The sequence below is a fragment of the Littorina saxatilis genome, linkage group LG5, assembly GCF_037325665.1.
Source record: "Littorina saxatilis isolate snail1 linkage group LG5, US_GU_Lsax_2.0, whole genome shotgun sequence".
NCBI lineage: Eukaryota > Metazoa > Mollusca > Gastropoda > Littorinimorpha > Littorinidae > Littorina > Littorina saxatilis.
In genome coordinates this window covers 542,907-555,766 of record NC_090249.1, presented here as the reverse complement: position 1 = coordinate 555,766, position 12,860 = coordinate 542,907, and the positions used below count along the sequence as shown (strand labels likewise).

General features: G+C 41.4%; 1 protein-coding gene across 1 annotated transcript in view; it reads left to right on the top strand.

The window, feature by feature from the left end:
- Window positions 1-8,251: 8,251 nt before the first annotated feature.
- The window catches only part of LOC138966009 (very long chain fatty acid elongase 4-like), a 34,260-nt gene continuing 29,651 nt past the window's right edge, over window positions 8,252-12,860 (top strand). The window contains exon 1 of the mRNA XM_070338100.1: window positions 8,252-8,614. The gene's annotated coding sequence lies outside the window, so the exon portion shown is untranslated. The remainder of the gene's footprint in view (window positions 8,615-12,860) is intronic.

Below are 12,860 nucleotides of genomic sequence, written 5' to 3'. Positions count from 1 at the left end.
CAAAACAGGTTTTGCTCTATGTTCACCTCGACCTTTACCGGCATGCTATACCTTATAACTTTTGATGTAAATGTTTTTTCGAAAAACTTTTTGTGTCAGAGGCGTCCGCGTGGCCTCCGGGTCCCGTTCATGAAAAAAAAAAAAAACAAGTAGATTTTTTTTGTTCCAGCTGTGAGACAATTCCCAAAACGCACAAAATAACGCCCGTCGACATAAAATATCTACTCCGGCTCATTTTATTTCATATATTAAACACTTCCTATCATTGAATGGCATCTAACTGATGGACTGTTTCTTCAATATTTACACCTTTTTGCATCCTATTCCCTGTTTTCGTCATGGCACCCTTTCACTTTAATCATCTATGCTTCCATTCACTTTAATCATCTATGCTTCCATTCACTTTAATCATCTATGCTTCCATTCACATTAATCATCTATGCTTCCATTCACATTAATCATCTATGCTTCCATTCACATTAATCATCTATGCTTCCATTCACTTTAATCATCTATGCTTCCATTCACTTTAATCATCTATGCTTCCATTCACTTTAATCATCTATGCTTCCATTCACTTTAATCATCTATGCTTCCATTCACTTTAATCATCTATGCTTCCATTCACATTAATCATCTATGCTTCCATTCACTTTAATCATCTATGCTTCCATTCACTTTAATCATCTATGCTTCCATTCACTTTAATCATCTATGCTTCCATTCACTTTAATCATCTATGCTTCCATTCACATTAATCATCTATGCTTCCATTCACTTTAATCATCTATGCTTCCATTCACTCACATTTCCACTTCTGGCATATTTTGTGCACATTTTTATGGTTCATGTCCTCTCCGTGTACGATTCAACAGTTTTCAATAATGGGAGGCAACTCACTTTAAAACAAATAAAATTCTTTACATAGGTTCCTTCCCTTGGACCGTTTGCTTGAACACTTTGTACATTTCTGTGCTCTCAGCTTTGTTTTCATCGTTGCAGTACAACGTTAGTACATTTTATTACTAATTAAAAAAGTTTCTGTTAATTAATTTCGGTTATTTCCATACTAATTACGTGATTTTTTTCATGTCTTTCGTGTTCTTTTTCTTCTGTTTTGTAACTTCTTTTGTGTGATTTTGTGCTAACATTTCTTTATCACTTTAAAGACCCAGTCTGCCTTACATAGTTTACACAACAATTTAAATCTTCTCACCAAAAAAGCAGTTATAACCTTATTGAACAAACTTACAATAACTTTCACAGCAGTCAATGACACAGTTCGTTCGATGGCTATCTAGCTTGCATTGTCATTGTCATTGTCATTGTCATTGTCATTGTCATTGTCATTGTCCAGTTTAGTCTGTTGCCCATCAGTTTGAGTCTTTTCACTAACAGTGCTCGAGCGCGAGTGGTATTCAACAAAATAAAAAAATTCATTTGCTTTCAGATTCTGAGGCCGTTTTAGCTACTACGCTTTAATTTCAGATTTTAACTGCCATTCACGAGTGCACATCACAACATTTTTACCTAACGAGGTTGTCTACGTACAAACCACGCACACAAACACCCTTATCAAAGTAAATCCCCACCACTCCACGCTTCCTACTAGACCATAGACCTACTAGACCACCACTCCACGCTTCCTACTACACCATATAACCACGGTCAACAAGACAACCGATTGCATCAGACCACATGCGCACACAAAACCACCCGAACATCCAACGATTACCCGGCTGCATCATGCCGTTACCGACTGTAAACCCAAGTGGTAGGTCCAGTAAGTTTAAAACCGTCACGTGACTTTGGCGGGTCGAAACAAGGTTTCGTGAATGGCAATTAGCGCGACTTACAGAACAAACAGCACCACCATGCGGCCAACTTCCTCTAAAACCATTTTCCGGCATACCACTCCTCGTATTCCCTAGCCGTGTCCACCCACCTATACATCATAAACGCCATTAGCTGTCCGTGCCAATCCACTTCAAGCAAGTCTTTGTTCTCTCTCATATCAAGCCGCTTTCCCAGACAGAGACGGGTACCTTGCGCCCGCAGGTGGTCGTTATGTAATGTGCCGCCTGCCTGACTCAGTCTCTCGCCAAATTGAGCGTTTTGTCAAGAGGGTGTCAATTCATTTCAATTGTACACGGATGAATCAATAAAGCTGCCAGCTGTGGTTGTAACGTTTTAATTCCTTACCCACCCACCCCCCCCCCCCCTCCCTCTTTTCGTGTCTCTAACCAATAAAATGGCTTTTCATCTCAGAATTTTGTGTTACAAATAGTTCATAGGATTTTCATTCGATGTTTGTTTCTCTCCCTGTAGTTGAATTATGCGTGTACATGCTAGATTGTAAAACAAAACTGTGAGAGACACAAGACAGAGTGGACGTACTTTGTAGTATGCTCTGCTATAACAAGATGTAGGAGAAAGTCCCCAAATATCCAACACGTAAAAAAATCTGCCATCATCTCAAAAACAACAAGACAGACCGTCTTTCAATGTGAATTTTAATAAATTTTTATTCAGCAACATTCATACCACTTTTTGTGAAAAGAAATCAACATAAAATAAAGTTATCTTAAATTCATTTTTTTTTACAATATGTTCCGAATTACAACACATGTTCCATAACTCCCAACACAGAGGTTCAAAATCCGAACAGCAAAAACCAATGTTACTTTGAGTGACACATATCCCAAAAGTGCTCTCTTTGGCTTTCGGTTGTCCCAGCCCAATCCACATGTACCCATTCAGAGCACATCAAACACTGAATCATCAAACACTGAATCATCAAACACTGAATCATGTCCTCACAGGTGAATTCTCGGCACAAAAACCAGAACCAGCTAGCTTCCTGCTGATGACTGACGCTTGTTTTCTTGTTTCTAGCTTTCTGTTTCTCTGTGTTCTCTGTGTTTGGCTCTCATTTGCTTGTTTTCTTTGTTGGTTTTTGTTTTGCCTCCCACTCTTCATGTTTACGTTTGTATGCACTTGACGTGATAAGCTCAGCTTCTGTTTTTCTGGATTTTCGTTTCGCCGTTAATTTCTGTTGTGAAACACTGGGATTTTCAGAAATAAGCGCCACTAAGACAGCTGACTCAGGGCGCAGTCATAGTGTCCTGCATTGTCCCCATCAGGTGAGTTAAGCAGAGTCACTGGTTGAGCCAAAGAGTCATCGTTGTATTTGAGAACGTTCCCAGACTCTGCATTGATGATGTGGATGGGCTGCTGCAACACCTCACTTGTAGCAGAAATTACCATGTCTCCCACTGAAGCAGTTCAATGAGCCATGTGAAGAATCCTTTCTTCTAGAAAAAAAAGCGACAGATGATGACGCGGCATGTCAAAGTTTATTCCAGCGGACACTTCGCAGAAGCCTTCAATGTTGCTGAGCATGTGACTGGTCATCTTTTGTCTTAGAGCATCAGCTTGGATCTGTTCTTGTATTTTCGTGAGACACTCTGAAGGTAACCCATTACCGTCCCTTTCTGCAGTTTCGAACGCAGGACTGTTGCCGATGACAATGGATCTAAAAAAGCAGCGTCCATCGGGATTGGTTTGGATAACTGTTTTGTTTGGAAGTGACAAAAATAGGCCTATGTCTTGCTCGGAGCATGGCCTAGGTGGCTCAAAAAGTGAGTCTACTGGATGTCCAGTTCGCCCAGAGACGCGTCTTGCTGGTTCAGAAGGGGGTCCTGCTCGATTAGCTGATGTCTAACTCAGCCTGACAGCTTCGTTAGACAATCAACGTAATCTCGTGTGCAAGAAAACGTCTGTCACACGACCAAGTCGGAATAGCAGGTAATGTTATCATGCGAATGTGTTAGGACCGCACTCGCTCGACTATCACTCACGGACACACAGACCGTCATACACGTCTTTCTCTCTCCAATCCGTCAACAACAAATGGCGTGTGAGGCTGTAGTACAACCCAGGCTCTATCCTCTCCATAATTCAGGTCGGTGGTATAACTAATTGACCCTCACAGGCAAAAGCAAACCCAAGATGCTAAATAATATGACTAAAAACTGTAGGCAGTTCGATCTAGTAATTGTCCAGTCGGGGCGATATCCTGATACATTTCATATCCTTTCTTCAGTCAAAATATAAATAACTAAGTTTCTTGAGAGAAATAGTATGAGATTTCTTTAGTCAAAATATAAAACACCACATTATCTTTTTGAATGAAAAGAACTCAGTGTTTTTATGAGAATATTCTTCGATTTGGTTCCCACAGCAGTTAAAAACACACGCACGCACGCACGCACGCACGCACGCACGCACACGCACATCCACGCATACATACACACACAAAATAAAAACAAATCAAATTAAATATTCTTTGTTCTTTCACAAATTCAAAATCAGCAGTGAAAAAAAAAAAAAAAAACACAAGCAAACAAACACATACACAAACACACAACAAATGCACACATACGCTTACAAGACGCATGACTATCCAGTTTTATATGCATACACTTCTACACACATATTTGCCTGTTTTTGGATGTCGGTGGCTTATAAATGCCTACAAATCAATATTTAATCAACCTACCATGCTCTACATAAAGACAAAGGACGCTATAATTGACCGACTTTTCGACAAGAATGACAACATAATTATATCCTTTACAGAACCCCATCATGTCGTATAGCGTTCAAAAGGTCACTGTGTCTATTTTTAAACCAGCTTCTAGGTTAAATTATAATGGCCAAACATGAAGTTTAACACGCAATTGTTTCGATGTAAACAAGAAAGAGGCTTCTACCAATCAGAATCTACTTTCCAAAATTTGTTAGGGTAACAATGTCCCTTCTCGGCTGAAACAGCACTCCTGATTGCTCGAAGATTAAGCGGCTTGAGGAAGTAATGCCTCTCTACCGCTTGTGTTCGTATGTTCCGATCATAGATCTATGGTTGCGATTGACTGCAAAAATGAAGAAAAGATTAGCGTTTCTGCTCAATTCTTGCAAAGCAGGTAACATTTTCGATGCGAAAAAAGAAGAATTGAAGTCGTTGATTGACCATTACTTCCTCTAGGACTAGTGAACCCTCGGACTAGTGAACCCTCGGACTAGTGAACCCTCGGACTCAACCCTCGGACTAGTGAACCCTCGGACTAGTGAACCCCTCTCCTCGCTTCGCACTACGGCCTCGTTAACCCAAGTTCATGGACGATTACGCATACGCCTGCAGCAAAACATTAGCCTTAGCCCGTCCTAACATCTAAAATTGCAGGAACCATACCTTCATTGTAAACTCAGCGAAACTGAGAGTTGTAAAAGATGCTTTAAAAACAGTCATCGGTCATTGTTGTTCTTCACGTTATTAGTATTAATCTTGTTGTTGTCGTCGTTGTCGATGTTATCGTAACAAAGAGTTGTATGGTTGGTCTGTGAGTTGTGTGTGTATTTATGTTGATGTACGTATATTTCATTTTTGTACAAAACGTTCTTAATCTACTGTTCGTGTCAATTTGTGTTTTGTAGTTTCAAAGACCAACATTGTTATTGAGTCGTACATGACAGACTCCGTGCGTGTTTTATGCATGTGTTCGTGACAACCATACATTTTTCTCAAGTCGATTTTAGGGGTACCCTTATTTTGGCGGCGGTCACGTCATACTTTTACACAAAATCCTTGATCACAAAAGTGTTCCAGATAGCTTAGTTGAGGGCCTTTAATGGCATATACTGTTTTAATCAAATGACACCAGAATGAACGTCTTACATGTGGTACCAAATTGGGTGCAATACTTTTTTTCCTCACTTTAGTATCTATTTTTATATTTAGTCAAGTTTTGACTAAATATTTTAACATCGAGGGGGAATCGAAACGAGGGTCGTGGTGTATGTGCGTCTGTCTGTGTGTGTGTGTGTGTGTGTAGAGCGATTCAGACTAAACTACTGGACCGATCTTTATGAAATTTGACATGAGAGTTCCTGGGTATGAAATCCCCGAACGTTTTTTTCATTTTTTTGATAAATGTCTTTGATGACGTCATATCCGGCTTTTCGTGAAAGTTGAGGCGGCACTGTCACGCCCTCATTTTTCAACCAAATTGGTTGAAATTTTGGTCAAGTACTCTTCGACGAAGCCCGGGGTTCGGTATTGCATTTCAGCTTGGTGGCTTAAAAATTAATTAATGACTTTGGTCATTAAAAATCGGAAAATTGTAAAAAAAAAATAAAAATTTATAAAACGATCCAAATTTACGTTTATCTTATTCTCCATCATTTGCTGATTCCAAAAACATATAAATATGTTATATTCGGATTAAAAACAAGCTCTGAAAATTAAATATATAAAAATTATTATCAAAATTTTTTTTTCGAAATCAATTTAAAAACACTTTCATCTTATTCCTTGTCGGTTCCTGATTCCAAAAATATATAGATATGATATGTTTGGATTAAAAACACGCTCAGAAAGTTAAAACGAAGAAAGGTACAGAAAAGCGTGCTATCCTTCTTAGCGCAACGAATACCCCGCTCTTCTTGTCAATTCCACGTGCACTGCCTTTGCCACGGGCGGTGGAGTGACGATGCTACGAGTATACGGTCTTGCTGCGTTGCGTTGCGTTCAGTTTCATTCTGTGAGTTCGACAGCTACTTGACTAAATATTGTATTTTCGCCTTACGCGACTTGTTTAATTTTATTTACACTAGGGTGTTGTCTCCCTTGCACCACTACATCGGTTCTCGTCGCCTTCTTCTCATCTTTGCTCTTATTCTTTATTAAAAGGTTAGGCTTTATTCCTAATATATGTGATGGTTGCACACGAGGTCAAGGTCCAGGTCATTCAGTCACACCTGGTACAACATAATACAACATCAGTCTTTTCTTCAATAAAACCAAAACATTTTTCACACGCCTGTACCGGCAGAGAAGCTTGCTGGTAACCAAGACGTACAACGCGTGTTTTGCACGCGGCACTGGTTGACAAGGTTCTCCACATCGCTCGCTGCTTTGCAGCTCCGCCCCTTTCACCTCTCAAGGTCACACCATGAATCAACCTTGCTTGTGGTGGTTTAGTGGAACACAATTCTTTCAGTAAGTGAGTGAGTGAGTGAGTGAGTGAGTGTGAGGGTGTGTGTGGTGTGTGTGTGTGTGTGTGTGTGTGTGTGTGTGTGTGTGGGTGTGGTGTGTGTGTGTGTGTGTGTGTGTGTGTGTGTGTGTGTGTGTGTGTGTATGTAACCTGAACGAAGACCAAAAGCAAAATGTAGAGTTAAACAAGTCGCGTAAGGCGAAAATACAACATTTAGTCAAGCTCAGTCGAACTCACAGAATGAAACTGAACGCATTGCATGTTTCCGCAAGACCTGTCCACCGCTCGTGGCAAAGGATGTGACATTAACAACCCAAAAAAGCGCAGTAGCGGTTGCGCTGAGGAGCATAGCACGCTTTTCTATATCTCTATTCTTTTTAACTTTCTGAACGTTTTTTTTAATCCAAACATACCATATCTATATGTTTTTGGAATTAGGAACGGGCAAGGATTCAGATGAAATTGTTTTTAAATCGATTTCAAAAATTAAATTTTAATCATAATTTTTAATTTTTTAATTTTCAGAGCTTGTTTGTAATCCAAATATAACATATGTATATGTTTTTGAAATTAGAAAATGACGAAGAATACCATAAATGTAATTTTCGATCGTTTTATAAAAAATTAATTTTTATTACAATTTTCAGATTTTTAATGACCTAAGTCATTCATTAATTTTTAAGCCTCCAAGCGGAAATGCAATACCAAAGTCCGGCCTTCGTCGAAGATTGCTTGGCCAAAATGTCAATCAATTTTATTAAAAAATGAGGGTGTGACAGTGCCGCCTCAACTTTTAAATACCGGATATGACGTCATTAAACACGTTTATCTAAAAAATAAATAAAAAAGTCCGGGGATATCATACCCAGGAAGTCTCATGTACAATTTCATAAAGATCGGTCCAGTAGTTTACTCTGAATCGCGCTACACACACGCACGCACAGACACACAGACACACACACTGGCACACACACACTCACACAAACACATCCACCACCCCCACCCCCACACTCACATACATACATACACACACACACACACACACACACACACACACACACACACACACACACACTCACACACACTGAAAGCAAACCTGACTTATTTGGTCTCCATTTGTTCGTGAGTATCGATTCAACTGATTACCTCAACAGCGGAGTTCATAAACTCAAACAAACAAAGTGTGCAATGTCGGAAGATTTGAGGCAAAGTGCGGGTATGATTGTGTGGGTTCGTGTGACCGCATGGCCTGACTGCTACACCGGCCGGCGAATCAGTTGGGGTCAACGTACAACACAAATAATTCACATGCATGTGTCTGGTGCACTCTCACATTCATAGTCTCGGTGAAGCATAGCCTAAGTGAGTTCGACTGAGCTTGGTGTCAGTTAGAGCTTGACAAAGTCTCGGTGACGCATAGCCTAAAACAGTCTCGGTCAGGCACATATTAGCTTGACAATATCTTGGGTGTACCTGTCTACACGCTTCCGCATCACACCACCCACACCGGAACACGCGGATTTCTTACTACAAGTGAAAGTTCAGTCTCACTCACTCAAGTAAGTCTTTTTCTACTATAATTTTTTGTCGTTCAGACCACATGCCCCGAGTAAAGTGTGGTGTAAGGTTTGCTGTTGGTTTCCTCTTACATGGTTTTGCGTCTGTCTTTGGTTCATCACTAAGGCCAATCTCATTTCATAGATTGTGTGTATAATATTGTATCGCCCTAAAGATATCACAAACATTTTTATGACGACACCAGCATTCTGCGTTCTCCACTGACTCAATATAGTGCTTGGGCATTCATTGACGCAGCTGTGCTGCTCAACAGATCGGGTGTGCGATCAGTTCTATCATATAAAAGGAATGCCTTTTGGCCGCCTGTGGCGTACAGTTTCAATGAATGCCAGTGTCCTCAAGAGAAGTGTTAGGGTTAGCCTATACATTGTATAATATTTCAGGACTTCATCAATGAGAGGGGGGGGGGGGGGGGGGAGATTAGGCCGGTTTGCGAAGTCACAACCCCCTTCCCCTATACCCGTCAAAGGTACAGCTTTTTTTCTCATGAACACATCCTAATCTGTCTATACACTACACACTCTCTCTATACACTACACACTCTCTCCATACACTACACACTCTCTCTATACACTACACACTCTCTCTACACACTACACATCCAATATATACCCCTTTCAAATGCTAGATTTCAACACACTTTCCGCTGTGCCAGTGTTTTTTTTTTTTAACCCTGCCTCGTTTCCCTGCAAAACACCCCCCCCCCCCCCCACAACCTCTTACACACTACTTTCTGCCCTGTACTTCAAGGCAGTGTCATCTAGAGAAGTATCATATCATTATATCGTGTTTGATGGCAGTATCATCCAGACAAGTATCATATCGTATTTGATGGCAGTATCATCTACAGTAGTATCTATATATATACGACTAGTGTCTGTCTGTCTGTCTGTCTGTCTGTCTGTCTGTCTGTCTGTCTGTCTGTCTGTCTGTCTGTCTGTCTGTCTGTCTGTCTGTTCGCGATGCACAGCCAAAGTTCTCGGTGGATCTTTTTCAAATTTGGACACCGTATTCTGCTACACCCCGGACACAACCTCATCGATGAGATATTTCAACACGTGCTCTCAGCGCGCTAACCGATTTTGTTTGTTTGTTTGTCGGGATCCACTACCAGTAACTCTTCCTTATCTTCTCCAGTGTTTTCACCTGCGATTATCTCCCTTCCTCCGTGTGGCGTCAATCCATATTCCCGTTACTACGTTACTATTTTTAGAAGGTCTCCAATGTTTTGCGCGTTTATCTCCTTTCCTTCGTGCGCCGGCGACCCAGGCGCAGCCTGGTATTCGGCTCTACTTCTTTCCGGCGAAGCCGGTACCCGGCGAAGCGGGTAATCATCTAGTCATATATATATCGTATTTGATGGCAGTATCATCAACAGAAGTATCATATATATCGTTTTTAATGGCAGTATCATCTACAACAGTATCATACATATCGTATTTGATGGATCTACAGAAGTATCATATATATCGTTTTTGATGGCAGTGTCATCTAGAGAAGTATCATATCGTATTTCATGGCAGTGTTATCCAAACGACCCTACAATCAATTTACTAATTGAACTAACCGAGTTTAATACGACCCCGCCCCGCATTCCAACCCAACTGACCGCCTGCCGTCACTGAAGCGTAACTGAGTGACCTTCGCAGGAAGCATAGTCTCTTAATAGGCTAAGTCCCTAACCAAAGACTGTGCTGCTGTACACATTACTGTATATATATATATATACTCTGGGGTTCGAGTAAACTCTCTGTCTATACACTACACACTCTCTCTATACACTACACACTCTCTCTATACACTACACACTCTCTCTATACATTACACACTCTCTCTATACACTACACACTCTGTCTATACACTACACACTCTTTCTATACACTACACACTCTCCCTATACACTACACACTCTCTGACGTTAGTATAGTCTTGAGTATGTGTGTGACAAACCCTGGCTCTCAATGTAGTATAGTCTAGGGGGTTATACTACTGGCAGACTGTGATTGCCGTTATTTTAGGTTCTAGTAGATCTATTATGAGTCGGGTTAAACTTATATGTGTGTTTGGGTGTACGTGTAAAGAAAAGTGAGAATAATAGTAGAAAAGAGTTCTATGAGGAGTGGTCAACAAAGACTGATGAAAGTTAACGTATCAATTTAATGATTGCCGAAACAGATGGATATGATGTGTCTTAATACTGTTCGTTACTTATCCTTCTCAACCAAGTAGGCCTGGGTCCGTTCAAGAGTGTCTATGCACCTTCCACCTTCGACCGTAAGTGTCCTAGTTCTTCACACCAACTTGGGTTCTTCCACTTGAGGATGCTACCACGTTAGCGGGATCTCATGATCAGCATCCACTTCGCACATTACCACACAATCGGGTAGTACTGTTAAGTTCTCAGGCCGTAGAGCTGATGGCACTCTGGAATGACTCTTGAATACATGCGTTCTGGCGTCGGTGAGGAAGGGGTGATAAATTGTCACGATGAAGAACTCCAGTGTGATGCCGGAGTGATGAGATGCTTGGATGATGAAGGAAGGAGGGGTTGGAGTTGAGAAGAAACCTCGAGGATGATGGCTTGCCTCCTGAAGAAGGGTTGGACTTGTTCTTGGCTTGGGAAGCAGAGTTCAACGTTGAAATGAACTTGTTCTTTAATGTCGAACGTCAGTTGAACTGGTTATTGAACGTCGAACGTCAGTTGAACTGGTTATTGAACGTCGAACGTCAGTTGAACTGGTTATTGAACGTCGAACGTCAGTTGAAATGGTTATTGAACGTCGAACATCAGTTGAAATGGTTATTGAACGTTGATCGTCAGTTGAACAGGTTATTGAACGTCGAACATCAGTTGAAATGGTTATTGAACGTTGATCGTCAGTTGAACAGGTTATTGAACGTCGAACATCAGTTGAAATGGTTATTGAACGTTGAACGTCAGTTGAACAGGTTATTGAACGTCGAACATCAGTTGAAATGGTTATTGAACGTTGATCGTCAGTTGAACAGGTTATTGAACGTCGAACGTCAGTTGAACTGGTTATTGAACGTTGAACGTCAGTTGAACTGGTTATTAAACCTGGACCAAAGAGAAACATTACCCGCTATTACGAGCTAGTCGTGTGACAGAGAGTTTTCTTGCACACGAGACTGTAGATGTTTCACGACGGCTTTAGCCGGAGTGAAACAGCAGCAGTCGAGTGTGCAAGAACACTCTCTGTCACACGACTAGCTCGTAATGGCGATTATGTCTCACAGCTTCAACAGAGGAGAGAACAAACACGTTTTGCGTACTCACGCTTGATAAACCTAAACACAGGAGCAGCCATTGTGGAGAGATCTACTTTTTGACGAAAGTGAACGAACAACTATGAATGACGTCTCGGTATATGTCAATGACGTCACAGTCATCGTCACAGTCTGTATCTTTTGAAGCATTCCATTCTTCATGACGTCTTTCTGTGTCTGCATCCGCGAAATGTTTGTTCTTTCCGGGGTCTTTGTCATCTATGTTCAGAACTCTGTCCTTCTAGTTTCAGACTAACAGGCCCCCTGAGCGAGCCACTTTCCAAGGGAAGCTAAACTCGCGTATGGAAACAGTACTGTAGTCTGGGATGCCGTTTTCAGTATTCTCAGCGTTGAAGAATTTGTAAAGAGAAGACACGACAACAGCAGGAGAAATAAAAGTCGTGTGTGCATTTTGGGGCTTTTGGAGGGACGATTTCGAGTTTGAATCCGTTCTTGCACATGCTCCAAAGCGTGTAACATACAATCTTGCACACGTTTGCTTTAGTAGTGGCAAAGAAGGAAAGCGTGTGACATATGTTAATATCAGCGGTCCTAACTTTCCCAAACACACACACACACACACACACACACACACACACACACACACACACACACACACACACACACACACACACACACACACACACACACACACACACACACACACACACACACACACACACACACACACACACACACACACACGCACACACACACACACACAATTAAAGTCTGTTGAGCCCAAGTACTAGCGTACTCGGGGATAACTGTATCTACACCATAATCCTTCACGCGATCTGACCTAAACTTGACCCCTGACCTGGGGCCAGTTTCATAAGATAGCAGTGAACCGACTGACAGTCGATCGACAGCCCAGTCGATCGACTGTGGTTGATCGCCGGGTCACCGAAAAGCGCGTTTCATGAGCGAATCACCGTC